The sequence below is a fragment of the Pongo abelii genome, chromosome 10, assembly GCF_028885655.2.
Source record: "Pongo abelii isolate AG06213 chromosome 10, NHGRI_mPonAbe1-v2.0_pri, whole genome shotgun sequence".
In the NCBI taxonomy this organism is placed as follows: Eukaryota; Metazoa; Chordata; class Mammalia; order Primates; family Hominidae; genus Pongo; species Pongo abelii.
In genome coordinates this window covers 44,104,434-44,125,452 of record NC_071995.2, presented here as the reverse complement: position 1 = coordinate 44,125,452, position 21,019 = coordinate 44,104,434, and the positions used below count along the sequence as shown (strand labels likewise).

Genomic DNA, 21,019 nt, shown 5'->3' with positions numbered 1-21,019 from the left:
GCCACCCTCCACTCTGCCACACAAGTAGCATCCTAAACTTTAAATCCCTTCACGTTCTCCTTTGTACAATTTTTCATTATCTATTCATTACCTATAGCAGTGGTTCTTAATGGTTTCTTGGAGATCTGATTACAGCTTTGGTCACTTTTTTTCATCCCTTGAAAACAAATCATCCATAAGCAATAAATCCTGAGTTAAGAACCCTTGGCCTAGAGCAGACGTCTCCAAAGGGGTAAGCACCAGATGATACATATGGTACAGAAAAACAATGCTAGCATTCCGATTTTTCCATATTCCTACTCTTTAGCAAAACGAAAAAGAAAATAATTAGAAAGTAATTTAAATGTATGCATGTTGAGTGTATGGAATGATACTGATGCCCTCACCTAACCCAGCTGAGTTTCCCTGAAGGAAGAACTCTTAAAGGGTTCCACAAGTGAGAGGTGATAGGGGGATCCACATTTATTTCTTCACTCTCAGAATATTGGAATGAATTGCATTCCACATGCTAGAGGATGTTATCAGTAGTTAATTTGATAAAATTAAGCCCTTTATATATAAAGAAGGTTCTTGGCAAGTCTTTTAAGTTTGATGAAAAAGTTTATTGAACTTAAAAGACTTGCCAAGAACCTACTTTATAAAGGGCTTAATTTTATCAAATTAACTGTCCTACTAGTTGGCTAGTTATTTTGTATCCAAATACTTAACAGTTATCCAACTAAAAGTGGACTTGCACATTTTTCTTTTACAAAAGAAAAGGCTCCCAAGTTGTCTAACCTTTCCTGTGATGACTAGTGGCTGCCAGTATTATGCAGATATTTTCAGAAAAAACAGATATGCTTAATATGTATTTTCAAGGTAAAGGTAACATTTTAATAGTGAATAAGAAAGTAACTGCTTTTCTAAATTAATTTGTTGCTTTGAAAATGGGTGTGCTAGCAGCTTCTGAGGTTGCCCCTGCTGATCTTCTCTTCCTGGTATCTATGTCCTTATGTAATCCCCTCCCCTAGAATATGGACTGGATTTAGTAACTCTAATAAATAGGATTATGTAAAGAGTTACTTCTGAGATTATGTTACAGAAAGGCTGAGACTTATATCTTATTCACCCTCTCTTACTCTCTCTTTATTGAGAAGCCCATGGCAAGGAACTACCACCTCTAGCCAACAGTTGACCAGGACCTGAGGCATGCCAACAGGCACGTGAGGGAACTTGGAAGCAGAGCCTCAGTCAATTTGGCCTTGAGCTGACTGGAAGTCCGGCCAACCCCTCAGCCACAGTTTTGTGGGAGACTCTGACCCAAAATAATGCAGCTAAGCCACTCCTGGGATCTGTGACCCACAGAAACTATGAGATAAGAAATATCGGTTGGGCGCGGTGGCTCACGCCTGTAATCCCAGCACTTTGGGAGGCCGAGGCGGGCAGATCACGAGGTCAGGAGATCGAGACCATCCTTGCTAACATGGTGAAACCCCATCTCTACTAAAAATACAAAAAATTAGCCAGGCACGGTGGCAGGCGCCTGTAGTGCCAGCTACTCGGGAGGCTGAGGCAGGAGAATGGTGTGAACCCAGGAGGCGGAGCTTGCAGTGAGCCGAGATGGCACCACTGCACTCTAGCCTAGGCAACACAGCGAGACTCCGTCTCAAAAAAAAGAAAAGAAATGTCTGTTGTTTTACCATACTAATTGTGGGGATGATTTGTTATGCAGCAAGAGATAACTCATACAATTGGGGAAATGTTTCCTCATCATTGATTTAATGGCTAAAAGTAATGTGACTGTGTCTCATTAAAAAAAAAAAAAAAAAACCTTTCCTATCTGCACATTAAAAAAAAGATTAGAAACAGAATTTTCTAGCCTGTGTCTAAATAATTCAGATGAAGAGTATGAATTTGAACCAACTACTAAAAATACTAAAACGCAACATCTTCCAAAGAGTTTACAAGAATGACTAAATGATATCAGGAAAAACAGAAAGTTATTAATTACATTTCAAGAAAAACCTAAGTACAGTGTTTAAGACTGAAAAAATAAAAACTGCAAAAACTGCATTATGACTTAGTTAGTCTTGCCAACAAACACTCCTTCAATTGGAACTGTATTTATTTGTGAAGTGTCTTGATTTAATTAAAACTAGAAATCAAAATAAACTGAACTTAGAACCAGTCCTTTAAATTACCCCATCATAAAGTGTTAAATCAAATTTTTCAAAAACATATCTGCATTTTCAAACACATTATTCATTCTAATGTTTAAGAAAATTTTATAGGAGCAAAAACTAACATTATCTTTAAATATTTCCTATTTAATCACATCTGTGTGTATTTCCGAAGGGATATAAGAAACTAATCTGATAGTGTATATATAAAAATAAATATATCCAAATAAACACATATTTGAAGAGTATATGCTCAAGTTATTTTTACTGGTAGGTGTATGCAATTAAAAGAGTTTATATAGCCCTGACCTCAAAGACAATTCCAAATGCTTTCCCTCGGTTTGCACAACCTATCTTTTTCGTCCTGGTCTTAGAGCCACTTGCAATTCTCAGGACACCATTGACTGAGCTTAGAAGCAGATCCTGTTGCAGAAGTCCCTTTCTACACCACTACTCCTATACCCACCCCCAAGTCCATGGAAGAATTCCTCCTCATATTTCAATGCCTAGCTTACTTGTCAAACAATTCATAACATTTCCTCCCTCCTTCCCCTCCTTTCACCTCTTAATGCTCTCAAAGTTCCCTTTTAACCCTTTTATTACAGAACTTACCATCCTATGTTATATTTTAAGGATTTGTTTCTGTTCCATTTACCCTTAACAAACCAAGTGCTTTCTACAAAATTTGCTTAGTAGCAGGTAGTATGCTGAAAATGCTGTTGAATACATGAATTAATGGATGAACTAATTTTTTCAGAACTTTTTTCCTGTGACTCAAACTATAGCAAGTTGAAAAGGGAATCTCCTGTCATCTTATTCCAGTCAGATATCTGTATATCTCACCACCAACATTTAACTTAATACATATTTTTCCAAAAAAAAGTTAAAAATTAATTTAACTAACAGATTCAGCATTTCTGAGCAGATTTCTTACAACCTTGTAAGCAGCATTATCCTATGGTAAGGAGCCAGACTGTGTCAGGTTAAATCCACCTTTGGCACCTATTAACTCTGTAATATTGGACACATTAAATATCCTCATTGCACCTCCATTTCCTCATCTGGTAAAATGGGGAAAATAAGATATGGCACAGACCTTATCTTACTAAAGGTCCATAAATGTTGCTTGTTATCCTGTTGACCTTTTGCAGATGTATTAAATAAATATTAAGTGCTAAATATACTCCCAGACTAAGCCTCCCTGGACCTCCAGTGAATGCGCACAGCACAGACAGAGATAAGCATGTTAAGGACAGGAGCTCTGTCTACTTTTATTTTCATTGTAGGCCCAGTACCTGGCACATAGTAGGTGCTCAATTACTGTTTGTTGATTGATTTCAGAATTCCCCATACATTTCTGCCTTATACAGATTTGAATCCACATTGTAGTTTCAGACCACCGTTTCCAAAAGCATTCTCAGGATGGCTATTGTCAGAATCAGGATGTGGAAAAACAGTTAATGTGGCTATGTTGCAGGAAAAGCTGAGAAGAAGACCTGAAAGGAAATGACAGTTCAATAAAGACCAACATTCTATCAGTAAAATAATGGGAAATGATTCATAAATGCAGTATTTACACACAAGTACAAAATGTTCTAGTACTTCAGAAAGTAAAGAAGGTTCATTTAAAAACAAACAACAACCTTGGCAGACTCTAACATAGAATTAAAAACTTTTAAAAATTAAACCAATTCTATTGTCAGAATTCTTTTGATTGTCAGCAGACTAGAACAAGATTAACTAGTATAAGAAAGAAATTGTATGGGGTCACATAGGTGCCAAATTTAGAAGACTGTCTTGCCAACTTAAAGGTCTCTTCAGGTGGGCCCGTCCATCTCTCTACCCCTTTCTCCACACATCTGTTCATCCCTCTGACTCCAGCCTCTCTCTAGATTTTTAGTTTTTTATCTCTTACTACAGGCAATTTTCCTCCATTTGGCAGTGGAAAAAAAAGGGGGGAGCAAGGCTGCCAATGACTGCAGGCAAACTGCATCCCAGCTCACTGGCCACAGGTGAAAGATTTCCTTTCCTCTTAGCTGCATATAGGGTGGGAAGGGATGCTGGGGAGACCGGACAATGCGCATCCACCACATCCAAAAAGGAAAACATGCTCAGAATTCTACTACCACATACAAACTACATCCCATCTTCACACTTCCTTCCAACATTAATGAATAACTTTTAATTACTATCGTGGTACATATTTTTTCTTTTGGCTTTTTGTCTTAAGCATTTTACCTGTTCCTCCAGAGGCTTTATAATGACCAGATTTAAGTGTCTAAAAGTCATTATGCAATAATTCACCTATCATTTCCTTAATGATTAAAATTTATGTAATTTCCAGATACAGCTACATTTAAAATACATTATAATTATTCTCCTCTTACCTGAAACATGTTACTTTAAAAATGTATCTCCCTTATACCTAATGCTAGACCAGCATGGCACATGTATACATATGTAACTAACCTGCACATTGCGCACATGTACCCTAAAACCTAAAGTATAATAATAATAATAAATAAATAAATAAATAAATTTTAAAAAAGTATCTCCTTAAGATAATTCTCAGAAATTGAAATAATGAGTGCAATGTTAAGAACATTTATATAGATCTGGTTCTTAGGACACATTATCAAATTTTTGTTCAAAAAGTTGTATTAAATTTCAGTGTCTCCACAATACATACGTGCTGCAGCATCACCATATCTTCATCAGCAGTGAGAATCATATGCAGATAAATGTTTGTTAAGTCATGGTTCCTAAACATTCTCACTAGCTCAGAATGCTGTCATTAATCCTACTACACTTATGGCCTGACTTCCTCACCTGGGAAGACACAGGAAACTGCCAAGCATAGTTCTAGCACACAGTAGGCACTCACTAAAAGTTAAGTAAAACTGCAGCTGAATGTATTATGTTCCTATTCATGTTTCCAGGGAAGATCGGCTTTTGAAATGTTAGCTTTGATCATACTAACTACAGAAAAAAGATAAGCAAAAAAATATATATCTTCTGGTTACTTCTATGAAAACCTAAGACAGAAGACACAGGACTTACCTTTTTATCTGTCTACTCCCTTGATCTTCTCTTATCTCTGTTTTGGCAGAAAGGACAAATAAATCTGAGGGGTTTTTTTTTTGTTTTTTTGTTTTTTTTTTTGTTACACAGAAGCGTAATGCAATTAGCACTGGTCCTTTTTAAAGACTATTGTATTTTTAAAGATTAACCAAGCCTATCGTTGCTTAATTAATGTTGTGGATCAAAACCCTGGATGCCCGTCCGAATGACCTGTAGTGGGATTTTAAAATGTAGATATCTAAACCTTTTCCCAAATCCTCTGGTTTAGAATCTCCAACAGGTGGAGCCAGGTATTTGTAATTTTTTAAATCTCCACAAGTGATTCTGACACAGAGCCATGGTTTGAGAACCAAATAAATCAACCTGTAATGAGGCATGAGTATTAATGTCAGTTATTCTTAGCCCTTCAATTAAAATTGCAAGCTAAATTTATTAGGGGTATTTCCTTCTCCCTTTCTGCTGTTTCATGCGTCCATGTGGAGAAGGTGCCACAATAGCAATACTCCCCTCTCAACCAGTGCGATTGCTCAGCACCTCTGTCTGCCCTCTGCACCCATGCTGTCCCCCTACCCCAGGAAGCCTGTAGTTCTTTAGGTTTCCAATGGCTGGCAACTGGGGATGTCCTCTTACTGCCTGACTGAAGGACTGGCAAGTCCCCTGAGCTAACACATCCATGCCACATTCTCCAGAATCCACTGACCTCTGGGACCCTCTCTCAATCTCCTTGTTACCAACTGGGCCAGGAAAAGCGTGCTTATTTCTTGGGCTCCCTCAAACCCCACCTCTAGTTGTCTGTCTATGCATTTCATCTTCCTTGCTAGACAACATGCTCATTGAGGGCAAGTTTGCACATCTCTCCCTATGGTTTGTAAGGCTCAGAGCTTAGCACATACAGATACCAGATAGGTACGTGAAGAGCAAAGCATGAGCAGAAAACTGACGTCCAATCTACGCGTACGCCATGCCAAACACCACGTGAAGACTTTATCTACCTTAGTTCATGCTACCCATACACACTCCTATGAGATAGGATTTAACATTCCCAAATTGCAGGCATGAATAGAAATGGTCATCAAATGAAGTTCATTCCATCAAAGACTGTAGGCAAGAGCATTAAAAAAGTGGGAATGCATTGCTCTTTTCTACGTGCTGCCTAGTTTTCTTGAGATAATTTACTGTAAACACACAGCCAGAAGTCCATATATCCCTTATATGACAGACATATAGTTATCTAGAGATGTGTTCTCTGTTGGAAATTGTCTAATTGATGAGATCTGACCCAGACAAGTGTTTTCTTTCGATGTTGTTCATTATCATGCAATCTTGGTATTTTAAATAGGATTATGCCGTTTAAGCTGGGCACTTAAAATCTCCCTAAGGGCCAAGGCTGAGTAATTTTCAGGTAATGAGCTTTAATGTCCAAGGAAAGAGACATCCTGAATCACCTTCTGAACCTGTGCCATGAATCTGCTGTAAAACTCAGTATCAGTAGTTCTAGAACCTCACATAATTGATCTTGTGACTTGAAATTGAATCACTTTCAAGGTTTCTTCCAAAGTGGTTTTGCCCTCCTGAACCATACTCTATTACAGCTACACTTATCCAGTCAGCTGAAGAAAAAGAAAATGATAATTCTCTGGTGTTCCTGCCTTTGTTGAGCAGCCTTTAAAGTCACTCTGAGCCCATTTTACCCTCAAGAGCAGAGGCACGCCAGAGGCAAACTCTCCCAGCCTGAAAAAAAAAACACTGAGGTAAAATGCAGAGGAAAAGGAGACCTTACTGCTTATGAGCCAGACTTAGGGATTCAGTCTTTCATACCCCAGGGGCTCTGAGTCACTGTGCTGTGGAAGTGACCTGAGTTATATAAATCCTTGTGCACATCACCAGAGAGAGACTCTATGTCAGTGTGCAATATTAGTGTGCAACGTATAGTAAAATCTGTGAAGCCAGACCCCGCCAGTTCAAAACTAGGGATCATAAAACCTTATACCTGGCACTATCTCCTGTTACAGATGAGTAAACAGGCTCATAGAAGTTGAGTGACTTACTGGAAACCACATGGGTGTTGAGTAGCAGGACAGTAGTTTGAAGGTAGTTCTCCAGAATTTAAGTCCAGTGCTCTGTTTTTAAAGAATATTTCCTGTAAATGCAGGGAAAGCTGAAATTTAACTTTATCCTAAGAAAATATCATTTATAATCTAAAAAAGCCTAACTGAGGATAGAGGTGAGGGTAAGCAGAAAGAGATATGTTTTTCCTACTTAAAAGAGATTACTGGGCTTGAGGAAGAAGTAGGAGGTAAGAATTAGAGGTCCACTCTTGAATTTACCAGCTGGGTAATTGTGGGTAAGTTAGTTGACTTTCTAGTTGTGAATGTCCACTTTTTGACCTATAAAATGGACCTACTCACAGGGTTATTACAATTATTAAATGAAACAGTACAGATAAACTAGCTGAAACTTAGCAGGTACTCAATAAATGTTGCTACCCTTCCTTGAAACAGCTATAAATTAACACATTATTCTTATCCATTCAGTAGAGAGCTCTCCCAAGGACTCTTACTTCATGTTTTTTGGCCTTTTATTGCATCTACTTATTTGCTTAATTGTTTATTGTCTGCTTCCTCCTATTAGAAGGTAAGCTAAAAGATAACAGGCCTTTTTCTATCCAGTTCCACTCTTTATTCTCAGTTCGTAGGACAGGACTTGGCCGATAGTGACAATTAGAAAAATTTGTCAGGCCAGGCGCGATGGCTCATGCCTGTAATCTCAGCACTTTGGAAGGATGAGGCAGGCGGATTGCTTAATTTCAGGAGTTCAAGACCAGCCTGGGCAACATGGTGAAACCCTGTCTCTACAAAAAATACAAAAATTAGCTGGGCTTGGTGGCACATGCCTGTAGTCTCAGCTACTTGGGAGATTGAGGCAGGAGGATCACCTGAGTCCAGGAGGTGGAAGTTGCAGTGAGCCAAGATCACACCGCTGTACTCCAGCCTGGATGACAGAGCCAGACCCTGCTTCAAAAAAAATAAAAGAAAGAAAGAGAGGAGAAAGAAAATAAAAAAAGAAAGAGAGAGAGAGAGAAGGAGGGAGGGAGGGAGGCAGGGAAGGAAGGAAGGAAGGAGGGAGGGAGGGAGGGAGGGAAGGAAGGAAAGAAGGAAGGGAGGGGAAAGAAAGAAGGAAAGAAAGAAGGAAAGAAAGAAAGAAAGAAAGAAAGAAAGAAAGAAAGAAGGAAGGAAAGAAAGAAAGAAAGAAAGAAAGAAAAAGAAAGAAAGAAGGAAAGGAAGGAAGGTAGGAAGGAAGAAAAAAAGAAAAAGAGAAAAAAGAAAGAAAGAAAGCAAGCTTTGCCAAGTAACATAAAAGAATTAACAGCTTCATACGGAGAAGTGAACCCACTTCCCCCTACCATAATCCTTTTAAGAAAAGAAGATTTCACTAATTCTTTTATCCTAAATTTTTCCTGTGTACAGAACATGGTTTTATGCATATTTTAACTTATGTATGCATATGCATATATATCCAATATCAAAATAAAGTATATACCCTTTATGAGGTAGTTGTTGTCACTGAAGAAAGAATAGACAACAAAGAGAGAGAAACAAAGGGGAGAAACAAAGAGAAGCTCAATATTAATCTACAAATGTCTTATTTCTTTTATATTAAAAATGACAGACAAAGTCAAACAAGAGCTAATTTAATCAGAGGGGTAGAAACTGCGTGGGAAACAGGCATTGATATAGAAGAAATAGAAATTGACCCTGTCCTAACAAATTTATGAAGTAAATAGTCCTATTCCAAGTTTACAAATTGGGGAATTGAGGCTTAGCAACTTGTCCAAGATCAAGTAGGCAGCAAGCAGCTGGACCAGGTGGGGAAGTGAGGACAGGGGTTTAGCCATTTAGACCCAACTCATGCCTGGAGGACTCAGCTTGATTTCCCAGCAGATCAGATTACCATTAGCAGAATTCCCAGTGTATCTGCCTCTGGAAAAACCTATATGATCATCATTATTACAGCAGTGTCATTCCCCAGAGGAGTGGGATCGCTGAATGTTGTTTAGGCAAATGTTGTATTTGTGAATCATTGCTCTATTATAAATAAAAACACTGTGTTAGCCAATTTTCACCCAGTTATGGTCATTAATAACCCCAAAAAATCTCAATGGCTTTTTAACAACCAAGGTTTACTTTGCATTCACATTTCATGTGTTGGCCATGACTGTGCTCCACCTGGCTTTTTCATTCAGGATCCAGGCTTGAAGAAAGAACTCTTCCGGGGAACATGCTGAACTTGTGGCAGGGAGAAAGCAGAGTGCCAACTGCCATGGCCCTTAAAGTATTTGCCTGGAACTTCTACTCGGACATGGCTTACATCACATCCTTTCACTCCATTGGCCAAAGCAAGTCACATGGCCAAGTGAGAAGGATAGACAGAGTCCTTCCACAGGGAATTACTATAAATCGTATGGCTACCTTGCTACCAGCAGGCATTATACAACCCTTAAAGGGTACAGTGAGTAGTTGTGAAAAATACTGTAATACAATATTCCATGGATACCATGTTCTCTGCTTTTGTAATCAACAGGTAGGGTTTCTGTTTTCATTTCCAGCAAACATACTAACACTTGCTTTTTATCATTTCCATAAATTATTTGTTTCAGAGGCAACAGGCTGCTGGACAAAGTATTTAAATATTCCCCAAAGTTCCCAGAAACTGTCCTTTTCTGGGAGAAATGCAACAAATACTAAACGTTCATGACCCATTCTAATATTGTTCTTCCAAAATTATCATGGCCACACCAGGCTGATTTAAATACATTATTGTAGACCCTTAGATTTTTGCTACATAGTAATAATACTTCAAAGGAAACAAACAGCATAAATGTCCAGAGTGGGTTCATTTTGTTAAACAATGGTTTCGAATTTTCCCATTGTGGGTATTACAGTCTAAGTAGAAGGAAATTCAATTAGAAGTGTCTGTGCTTTATCTAATGCTCCACTGTCACCATCTTGAAATTCTTCATAGTTTTTGAACAAATGATCCACATTTTCATTTCGCACTGGACTCCGCAAATTATATAGACAGTCTGGCTTAGAACAGATATTCCCTCTTCTGGAACATTTCCCAGTACTTCCAGAGAAACCAGGTACCTCTCCTAGGTGCTCGCATAAGGCCCTGTGACTATGGCCCTTGACGCCCTTTACTAAAATTTATAGACTGTCTTCCCGTCTGGCCCGTGTGTTCCTTGAAAGCAGGAACAATGACTAATTCAGCACTGTATTTTCAGCATATACTATGCAACAAATATTTGATGAATAAATTAGTATGAGACATTAGTGTACCTTTGTAAAATTTCCAGTTTGTGAAACTTTTTCTCTGGCAGCTGAAAAACTGCTCACTGCTGCTCTGGTGTTTTTCCTGTGCTCTTTGCCAGGCACTGCCAAGTAAACTGACAGCAGCAGAGTGCCATTTTCCTACACCGTCAGGCTGCTGTGACTTTCCCTAGAGGGACCTGAGCCTTCAGCTGGAGTCTCACATCACTTGGATCTGTCCCCCAGATTGACTTTTTTCCTCCCATACGATATAGAAAATCACATACAGTATTTCATTTATGTCTAATACTTGAAATCTGTGGCTACTGCCAAAAGCATAGGACTATAGGGTCAAATGCAAATTACCATAGTCCAAAGGAAAAACTAGAAATTTACAAAGAATGCATGTTTTTCACATCCCACACAGTAATTAATGGGTCTATTTTCAATTAATAAGGTTATTTCTGATGCATGAGAACTAAGTACAAAATAAATTTCAGCAAACCATAAAAGGATCTACATCTCTTTATATGCACTTATCTTTGAATAAAAATAAACTGGAGCATGTGTTACTCATGTTAAAACAAATCCGGACAGTTAACCAATAGCCAAGTTGGGGGAAATATCTGTAAAATCAGCACTCTGTAGATAGACATATGCGGTACAGTAAAGCACACAGACTTGAGGTGCAAACATCTGTGAGTTCAAATCCTGACTGCTACTTACTGGCTGTGTGATCTTGGGTCATTTACTGAAACCTCTGAGCCAGTTTCCTCATTTGAAAACTGTGGATAATAATATCTGTCACCTCATAGGTCTGTTACAGAGATTAAGAAGAAGATATATATGCAGAGCACTTAGCACAGAGCCTGGCAAACTCAGAAAGCCTCAACGAGTCATATTCACACCCTTCCAGCAGCACTAATGCCCTAATTCCCACACATTCCCTCCTCTGCCTCTGTCCCATTCACATTCTATTCCTCTCTCCCCCTTCTCCAGATTAATCTCTAGTTACAGATTTGGTTAATCCCCAATGCACAAAAGTCAATAAAATATCTTTTTAAAGGAATATTCTTAAGCCTTTGGTTTTTGTGGATTTATTTCTTCAGTAATGGAAAATTTTGTGTACTGTTTTTTGAAAATATATGAATAAACATACATCAAGGATACCCTCTCTGACATCAGTAAGTAACTCAGAGATGTTAAATATGTAAAAATGAAGACTTGCTTTGCTTTACCAGAAAAGAAATGGTATCACTAATAACTTTCTGATAAGAGGTGCATTATATACAACATGAACCTCTTAGATCATCCAAAGGGAACTGTTTTCTATGACATTTTTCCTCTCCAGTTACCTCAACATTCCTCATAAATAATATTTGACAGAAAAAAATAACTCATAGTACAGCTATAAAAAACTGTCTTCAAATATGCACATCTAATGTTTGCTACTAGGTTTAATTTTCTATGATTTCGTCATCCAATAACTCTGGGAGAAAAATGCCTTAACACATCAATTACCAGGTACCTGCCTTGATCAAAATAGCCAGATAGTTACCAAAATCTTAACCTCACATAGAGTTATGTGGATAAGTAAAGTAATGACAGTATTTAACAACACCACAATTTGCTATGAATGAAATTTCCATATTATCAACAAACATCAATTGAGGAATCACTCTATACAGACTAGAATATTGTGCTACAGTGAAACAGGACCAGAATCTGAGACCACAAAAACTCAGCCAGCCACTTTTTTACTCCACTCTGGAAAGTCTAAAGACTGAAGAGTAGAATGGTCCTTTAGAATGAAGGAGACTGAGAATTAAAGTCAGCAGAGCAGGATTTGAATTGTGGTACAAGCCATCTGGTCAGACAGGCCTTGAACAAATCATTTAATATCTCTCTGAGCCCTTAATTTTCTCACTTAAAACAGAAAAAAATATTATATCTCTTCTTTATTTCAAGAGGTTGGGATGCTTGAATGGAACTATGCATAGGAAAGAATTTTATGAAATATTATATGAATACGAAGTTGTTTTGTTTGAAATGCTGAAACGAACTGAAGTCCTATGTCACATTCAAACGTTTGTTAGAGTCACTAGGTCCAGCCCACATTCAAGGGGAGGGGATTAGACAAGGACATGGATGCCAGGAAGAGGGGATCAGTGGCAGCAACCTCAGAGGCTGCTACCACACCCATTTTCAAAACAGCAAATTAAGTTAGAAAAGCAGTTGCTTTCTCATTCACTATTAAAATGTCATTTTTACCTTGAAGAGACGTATTAAGCATATTTGTTTTTCTGAAAATATCTGCATAATCCTGGCAGCCACTAGTCATCACAGGATAAGTTAGACAACTTAGGAGCCTTGTATTTTGTAAATGAAAAATGTATAAGTCAACTTTCAGTTGGGTAAATTTTAAGCCTTTGGGATAGGTCCGCATAGATCTGCTCACTGTGGAACATATATAAACTATGATTGTGTTGTAAAATTGTATTTAATGTGTGTATCTACCTATCTATATATTTCACGTATTACATAATTTATTGTAAATAGCCTGAAATATATACCAAAATGTTAATAGTAGTTATCTTTAGATGGTAGAATTATGGGTTATTTTTTCATTTTACTTTATTATTATTCTTGTTAGTTTTCTCTTTTTTAGTTGGTGCTGTTGTCTTATGTTTTTGCTTTTGAAATGAAATTGTATTATTTCTGATCATAAGAATATAAAACATTGTAGATAGTACAAAAAGACATAAATTAAAAAGTGAAAATCTCTCACAATCTCACCACTGGAAGATACCACTCTTAACATTTTGATGCTATCCTTCCAAACTTATTTCTACACATCCCCCTACACACACACACACACACACACACACACACACAACTATAAAAAGAGGATCATACGTGCATTTTTTTTAACTAACAGACTTTCTTAGATCAGTTTTAGGACTACAGAAACATTAACCAGAAGGTGTAGAGAGTTCCTATATATTCCCATTCTGTTCACCACCAATTTCCCCTATTATTAACAACTTGCTTTGGTGTGGTACATTTACTACAATTGATAAACTAATATTGATACATTACTACCTAAAATGTATATTAAGATTCATTCCTCTATGGGTTTTGCCAAATGTATGATGTCAGGTATCCACCATTACAGCATCATGCAGAATAGTTTCACTGCCCTAAAAATTCTCTGCACTCCACTTATCTATCCCTCCCTGACTTTCCTCCAATCCCTGCCAACCACAGATCTTTTTACTGTCTCCATAGTTTTGCCCCTCCCAGAATGTCATATACTTGGAGTCATAGAGTATGTAGCCTTTTAGACTGCCAAATGCTATTTTTTCACCTAGCAATATGCATGTAGGATTTTTCAGTGTTTTTTCATGGCTTAATAGCTCATTTATTTTTATAACTGAATAATGTTCCATTATCTGGATATACTACAGTTTGTTTTATCCTCATTTACTTGAGGACATCTTGCTTGCTTCCAATTTTTGACAATTATGAATAAAGCCACTGCAAACATTTATGTGCAGGTTTTTGTGTGGAGTTAAGTTTGAGTAAATACCTAGGAGTACAATTGCTGGATCATATGATAAGAGGATGCTTAGTTTTGTAAGAAAGTGTCAAACTATCTTCCAAAATGGCTGTAGTAATCTGCCTTTTAATAAACAATTTATTGTGGGCATCTTCCTATATAAATAAATAATAACTGCATAGCATTCCATAGCATTCCACATTGCATAGCATTCTACTGTAGCTTATTTAACCATTTCTCTATTAATGGACATCAAGATCATTTCCAGTTATTTACTATTGCAAACAATGCTGAGATAAACATTTTTGTACATACATTCTTATCTTTGAACACTTGTTCAATTATATCCTTTTAGGGAAAAAAATCCAAGGAAATTTAAAAGGCATAAACATATTCAGTTTTAATGAAAGGCTGTACAAATTCACACTCCCATTAGCGGTAAGTGAGAATGTTGTATATTCCCATTGCCTCCCATAACAATCCTCTTAGGGCTTACCAATCCAATGCGTAAAACATTGCATATCAATGCAATTTCAGCTGACCTTTCCTTTTTACTCAAAAGGTTTAACATCTCTTCCCTTTTTTTAGTTATTTGCATTTCTTTCCTTGTGAACTGTTTTCATACTCTTTTTACTTTTGCTATTGAGTATGCAAAAATATGTTGCTTTTTAAAGCTCTCTATATACCTTAGTCTGCTCTCTAACAGGCAGTTTATTAGAATACATACTATAAATTTAGTAGTTCCTAAGAGCAAGGAGAAAGAGACATTACCACATTAAATGTATACACTAACTTCAGAAGGAGGGCAGGGACTAGAATAAGGAAATAACAGTATTTCTGTGATATGTATTTTTTTAATTTAACTTTTATGGGTGGTGATTGTAATTTTTTATTTTGTTTTATTTTTGCCACCTCAAACTTTTACATGGTCAAATCTGTGGACCATTCTGTTCATTTTTTGAAAGAGAGTGGGGACTAGAATAAGGAAATATAGTATTTCTGTAATATGTATTTTTTTAACTTTTATTGGTGGTGATTTTAATTTTTTATTTATTGTTTTATTTTTGCCACCTCAAACTTTTATATGGTCTAATCTGTGGACCATTCTGTTCATTTGCTGGCTTTATTATGCTTTAAGAGGCCTTCTCTAGTCAAAGGCTGTATAAAAATACATACTTAAATATTCTTCAGCTGTTTAATGTGTGTGGTTTAACATGAAAACTTTTTATAAATTTGTAATTTTTGTCTGGATAAGGCAAGATCCCAACTTACCTTTTTCCCCCAAAATGGCTAGCAAGTTGTTCCAGCACTCTTTCAAAACAGTCCATTTTCTTGGCCACTTTATCACATGCTAAATCTTCACATATATTTGAGCCAATTTCTGAACTCAATATTTTGTTCTATTTTTCTGTGTCTCTTTGAAGTTAAGACCACACTGTTTTAATTACTGTAGCTTTTAATATCGATAGCCACATGACTCACCTTCTCCAGGTCTTTACTCAAATACCACCTTGTCTGTGAGATCTTGCCTAAGCACCCTATTCACAGTTGCCACTTCCGTCCACTTCCATCCCCTGTCCGAACCCTGGAACTCTACAGCCCTTTCTTTGCTTTATTCTTCTCCTTAACATTTTGCACCATCTGACATCCTATCTATTTTACTTATTTATTTGCATATTGTTTATATCTCCAAATGAGATAATAAGTTCCATGAAAACAGAGATTTTTGTCTATTTTTGTCTATCTGGTGCCTAGAACAGTGCCTAGAACACCACGAAGCACAGAGTAGATCCCCAAACATATTTGTTGAATGAATCCATGTCTGGTGGAAAAAACATTCTAAATATAACCACTATCCTTCTTTCTGAGAATTCACCAACTCAATTCACATACCAGTTTTCCATGAAATATAGGATTAAAGATCCTATGAATTTCATATTAAGAATATTCTTAATAATTTTGTGATATTTTGTTACCAGGAATTCATTTACACAACAAATGTTTATGGTGTCTACTATGTGTCAGACCCTGTTATAGGAGCTGGGGATGCAGCTGTGAAAAAAAATGGTTTCTGTCCTCATGCAGTGTATGTTCTAGTGAGAATAAATTTCTTTTTCCCTTATATTTTATTATTGGTAATATTTGGTATATAAGAAAGCTATTGAGTTTCATATATTTTAACTTTTAACTTGTCTTTTTACTAAATTTTTTATTGTTTCTAAAAGTATTACGATTGATTTTCTAGTTTTACTAAATAGACAATCGTATCACCTACTGAGAGTGATAATTTTGTCCTTTCCTTCTCAAAAGTACATATCTCTAGTTGATTTTCTCCTTTTATCCATTAGCACAATGAAGTATTTCATTATAATCTCTGTATTTACCCACACTTGCATTTCTGGAAATTAAATCCATTTTTAAGGTCTGAAAGAAAGTCAGAAAAATTTTTTTAATCTTTAGGCCCATATAATATATCAGAAGTTTTAATTCAGGTGAATCAAAATATCTCATAGGATACAATTTACATCAGTTGTATGCAACTGATGCAAAAGTCATTCTCAGGAAATATTAATTTTGTTCTCATTCCTGGCAGTTTGTTGATATAAAATTGAAAAAAAAAAAAAGGAGGAGAAGGATGAAGCTGATTTATGTTTAGGAGGCTAACTAATTCATTGAATCTCCTACTGCTGAATCTAATTTAAAAATATATATAACCATATTTCTCCATTGAAAATCAGAAAACATTAAATCTACTTATTTATTTTATATTACTTTCTATTTGCCAATTATCTGTGCAAACATTAAAGTGCTAAACACTTAGCTTGTATATGCAAGCATACTGAAATAAGGCTGCATAAGTAAAGTTTTACACCACGTCTGCAAACTAAAATTTCCTGGGGTGTTACATTTTTCCTAATAAAATAAAACAGAGGTTAAGAAATATGATTCAGTGGCCATTTCTACAGCTGAAGAACATGAGACCGAAGCCCTAGGTGTCTTGCCCACGTTCACCTAGCAGATGGCAGAGCCTAGACTCAAACTCTGGTTTTCTGCTACACATCAAGTATTCCTTCTACAGTGCTCTTCCTTTCACTCAGCATTATCTACATAATTAGAAACACTCGAATTTCTTTCCCCATCTGCCTAGAAAATTTCCCCAATTATTACCTTTGCATATTATTTTGGTAGAAAGTTATCTCTTATAAAACTCACATGTAGCTTTCAATTTTATGGCATTCTTTTCCTGCAAGTTCAAATAATTAATACATGTTTGAAACCAGTAAATTCTTACAACAGGCCTATGTGTAGGGAAGCAGAAATGATGAGTCTTCTGTGATATAAATCAACATTCTAATAGTTAAAAAATAGGTGCACCCATTCATAAGTGTCACAAAGCACTCCACACTGAATAGGAAGGGATATCTGAGTGGCACTGATAACAGCCAAGCCTGAAGAGGAGGCACAACAGCCCATTACAAGCTATTGAAAAGTTCCATAGGAAAAAAAAAAAAAATGACATACAGCAGGAAATTCCTGACCAGTAGTGTAATTTCTTACATAAATGTGTTGGCAGATAAATGGATTTCTATGACTTTGCTTACGTCTGCTGCTTACTGCCCCTTTAGATATGTCACTTTGCAAATGTATTATAACTTCACTCTAACTCTATTTAATGGTATCATGCAATAAATTGTAGGTTCATCATAATCTCCTCAAAATACTCTTGGCCTTTTGCCCAAAAGTGGGGGAAGGAATTAGTAACTAAAATAGCAAGAGAAGCTTGCTGTCAGTTAGTCTGGAAAAGTACTATACTGAAGATTCAATATAGCAATGCTGTAATTTACTAATACGGTATATAAGGAATTAGACAGTGGAAAATTTAAGGTACAGATTAAGATTACAGCTACAGGACTATAAACATGGCACTAAAAAGTAAATGAGGCCAGGTGCCTCATTTAGCTGGGTGTGGTGGCATGTGCCTGTAGTACCAGCTGCTTGGGAGGCTGAGGTGGGAGCATCACTTACGCTCAGGAGGTCAAAGCTGTTGTGAGCCGAGATCACACCACTGCACTCCAGCCTCAGCAACAGAGTAAGACCTGGTCTCAAAATAAAATAAAATAAAATAAAAAAGGCCGGGCGCAGTGCCTCATACCTGTAATCCCAGCACTTTGGGAGGCCAAGGCAGGCGGATCACCTGAGGTCAGGAGTTCGAGACCAGCCTGGCCAATATGGTGAAACTCCATCTCTACCAAAAATACAAAAATTAGCTGGGCATGGTGGTAGGCGCCTGTAATCCCAGCTACTCAGGAGACTGAGGCAGGAAAATCACTTGAACCTGGGACGTGGAGGTTGCAGTGAGCTGAGATTGTGCCACTGCACTCCAGCCTGGGCAACAGAGCAAGGCCCCATCTAAAAAAAAAAAAAAAAAAAAGTACTAAATATGTATCGAACTCCATGTATATGAAAATACTGACTAGATGTCTTCTTTATATAATTTCATGTTATTTTCATAACAATACTGTAAAATAAACATTATGCCCTCCTTACAGCTCAGAAAACTGAGTTTCTATGAGATTAAATTACACAATTGATGCCCTCCCATTTTCTAGGTAGACCCAGATGTAGCAATACATGGCTCTTCCACTTTCAGCCTGTGTAATCCTGGACAAGTCACTGAAAATCTGTGAGCCTCATTTTCCTCACCTGAAAAATGAGTAATGAGACCTACCTTACCACTTCCAAAAGTTATCACGAATACACTTAATAAACTACAAAACAAAACACAAGTGGTGGTTACTCTTATTAATACAAACAAATAGTTAATAAGAGAAAGTGATAGAGACTGATTTCTAAACTGTTTCCTGACACTTTGTTTTCAAATGCTTGATGATGCAATACTGAGCTGTGTTTTCCCAGCAAGGTCTTTGGGGTTGTCAATGAATCATTTCCTTCACATTCACATGAAAGATATGCCTGGGTAGATCAGGTTCCCGCCCTGTTTTATCTTAACAACCCATACATTGCAGGTAAGCAAACAATTAGTATTGTTCAGAATTTCACTTACAGAAATCTAAGATTCCCTCTCTGCGGATATTTTTCAGCACAAAGAACAGGGACTTTTGGGTCATTGACCTACTGACACTGGGTTTACAATGACAAGTTCTATGTCTGCAACGTAAGAGGCAAGAAGACTAAATCTGTTTTCCATTTTTCTTGTGAACTAAACTGGGTTTTCAAAGAATATCTTATGTGAATCTACAACATAAAAAACAGACAGCAAAAGAAATATTTTATTAGAATATTTTATCAGTTCAACTTTGTAACATATTTATTATAAGATTAATCAATAGTAACAATAAGTTTTAAGGAACATAAATTTGAAATTGAAGATTATTCATGACAGTAATAACAAATCTAAAAATAACCTCAGTATCCAATTCATTTTATCTTGCTGTTTGGTTTTTACTAAACTAAGTCTGATTCATAAGCAATTGCATATGAGAACAGTTTTTTAATATTTTGCCACATTTACTCCATTTATTCATCAAACCATCCATTCATCCTTCTATTTTTCATTTGTTTACTGAACCACTTCAAAGTAAATTACAGATAATAGCATGCCTCCCTCCTAAACCTCTTGGCATGCATCTTTTAAAAATTAGGGAGTTTTCTTACATAGCCACAATACCATTATCACTCCTAAAAATTTAGGGATTCCTATAATATAATTCTAATATCTAGTCCTTATTCAGAATCCCAATTATCCCTCAAACTTGTTCTCCCAACAGGATCCAATACAGAATTACACATTGTTTTCATGTTTACATCTCTCAAGTTTAGTTTATCTTAACATAGCTCCCCCTGTGCCCCATCACCTGCTCTTTTTCCCATCCCACTGACCTGAAGAGACCAGAGTAGTGCCCCACAGTCTGGATTTTTTTTTGAGGGTTATGCCCAATTCTTTCATTTATTTATTTAATTGCTTTTAATTTTAAATTCAGGAGGTATATGTGCAGGTTTGTTACATGGGTATAATACCTGATGCTAAAGTTTGAGCTTCTAATGATCCCATAAACCAAGTAGTGAACATAGTACCCTTGCCCCCTCCGTCTCTGCCTCCTTTTGGAATCCCCAGTGTCTATTTTTCCCATCTTTGTGTCCAAGTGCACCCAATGTTTAGCTCCCACTTATAAGTAAGAACATGCGGTATTTGGTTTCCTGTTTCTGCATTAATTTACTTAGGATAATGGCCTCCAGATGCATCTACGTTACTGCAAAGGGCATGAATACATTCTTCTCTGTGGCTGCATTGTGAACCTGGTGGATATTCACCAAATTTTTTTAGTCCAGTCCACCGCTGATGGGCACCTAGGTTGATTCCATGTCTTTGCTATTGTGAATAGTGCCATGATAAGCATAGGAGTGCAGGTGTCTTTTTGGTGGAACGATTTATTTTCCTTTGGGTATATATCCAGTAATGGGATTGCTGGGTTGAATGGTAGTTCTATTATTAGTTCTTTGAGAAATCTTCGAACTGCTTTCCACAGGGGGTGAATTCATTTGCATTCCCACCAGCAGTGTATAAGCATTCTCTTTTCTCTTCAGTCTTGCCAGTATCTGTTGTTTTCTGAAATTCTGATAATAGCCACTCTGATTGGTGTGGGATAGTATCTCATTATGGCTTACATTTGTGTCTCCCTCTCTCTTTTTTTTTTTCTTTTTTTTGTTTTTTGAGACAGAGTCTCGCTCCATCTGTAACCCAGGCTGGAGTGCAATGGCACGATCTCAGCTCACTGCAATCTCCAACTCCCGGGTTCAAGCAATTCTCCTGCTTTAGCCTCCTGAGGAGCTTGGACTACAGGCATGCACCACCACACCACACTCGGTTAATTTTTGTACTTTTAGTAGAC

General features: G+C 36.9%; 2 long non-coding RNA genes across 2 annotated transcripts in view; one reads left to right on the top strand and one right to left on the bottom strand.

The window, feature by feature from the left end:
* Nucleotides 1-8,791, bottom strand: part of LOC129049115 (uncharacterized) — a 249,392-nt gene extending 240,601 nt beyond the window's left edge. The window contains exons 1-3 of the long non-coding RNA XR_008511916.2: nt 7,289-8,791; nt 5,220-5,256; nt 3,455-3,655 (exon numbers count right to left, since the gene is read on the bottom strand). This is a non-coding gene — a long non-coding RNA (uncharacterized LOC129049115). The remainder of the gene's footprint in view (nt 1-3,454; nt 3,656-5,219; nt 5,257-7,288) is intronic.
* LOC134759498 (uncharacterized) overlaps nt 1-21,019 on the top strand; it is a 105,783-nt gene that overhangs the window by 48,687 nt on the left and 36,077 nt on the right. The gene's annotated exons all lie outside the window — the stretch shown is intronic.